Source organism: Rhinopithecus bieti, unplaced genomic scaffold, assembly GCF_001698545.2.
Source record: "Rhinopithecus bieti isolate Rb0 unplaced genomic scaffold, ASM169854v2 scaffold_52030, whole genome shotgun sequence".
Classification (NCBI taxonomy): domain Eukaryota; kingdom Metazoa; phylum Chordata; class Mammalia; order Primates; family Cercopithecidae; genus Rhinopithecus; species Rhinopithecus bieti.
The window spans coordinates 281,287-282,280 of record NW_016821228.1 but is presented as its reverse complement, the minus strand read 5'-3'; positions in this window follow the sequence as shown (position 1 = coordinate 282,280).

Genomic DNA, 994 nt, shown 5'->3' with positions numbered 1-994 from the left:
CGTGCCACTGTACTCCAGCCTGGGCGACAAAGCAAGACTCTGTCCCGAAAAAAAAGTCCGTGGCTTTGTTCACCACTGAATCACCAGGACCTAGAGCCCTGAAGACGCTTAGAAGCGTCTCAATACATATTTATTGAATGTAAAAGGACTGACCTCCAAGAGATTCAACAGCAAGCAGGTCTCTCATTCTGACTGAAGGTTTACTCATCCAATTCATTCATTGCTAATATCTTTTTGATCAGTCTAGTTATCATTTTTTTAAGCGAAATCAAGTTTATTAAGAAAATGAAGAAATAAAAGAATGGTTACTCCATAGGCAGAACAGCCAGTCTAGCTATCATTCTTAACTTTCTTGTATATTTAGAAATTTCCTTCTGTGCTTCCCACACATGACTCCAGATTTCTTTCCTCAACAATATTCTGGGATACTTTATATCACCCTCTACTCCCTGACCCATTTTTACAATCATCTACAGAACACTACTTAACAAATTGTACAAACACATCTAGCTTTACAAATGCCTCTGTAGATCAAAATGTTTTCCAGAGCCGAGATTAAGAAAAAAAATGTGGGCCGGGGGCAGTGGCTCACGCCTGTAATCCCAACAATTTGGGAGGCTGAGGGGGGCGGATCACCTGAGGTCAGGAGATCGAGACCATCCCGGCTAACACAGCGAAACCCCGTCTCTACTAAAAATACAAAAAATTATCTGGGCATAGTGGCACTCGCCTGTAGCCCTAGCTACTCAGGAGGCTGAGGCAGGAGAATCACTTGAACCTGGGAGGTGGAGGTTGCAGTGAGCCAAGATTGTGCCACTGCACTCCAGCCTGGGTGACAGTGACACTTTGAAAAAAAAAAGAGAGAAAGAGGGAGAGAAGAAAGAGAGAGAGAGAAAGAAAGAAAGAGACAGAGAAAGAAAGAAAGAAAGAAAGAAAGAAAGAAAGAAAGAAAGAAAGAAAGAAAGAAAGAAAGAAAGAAAGAAAGAAAGAAAGA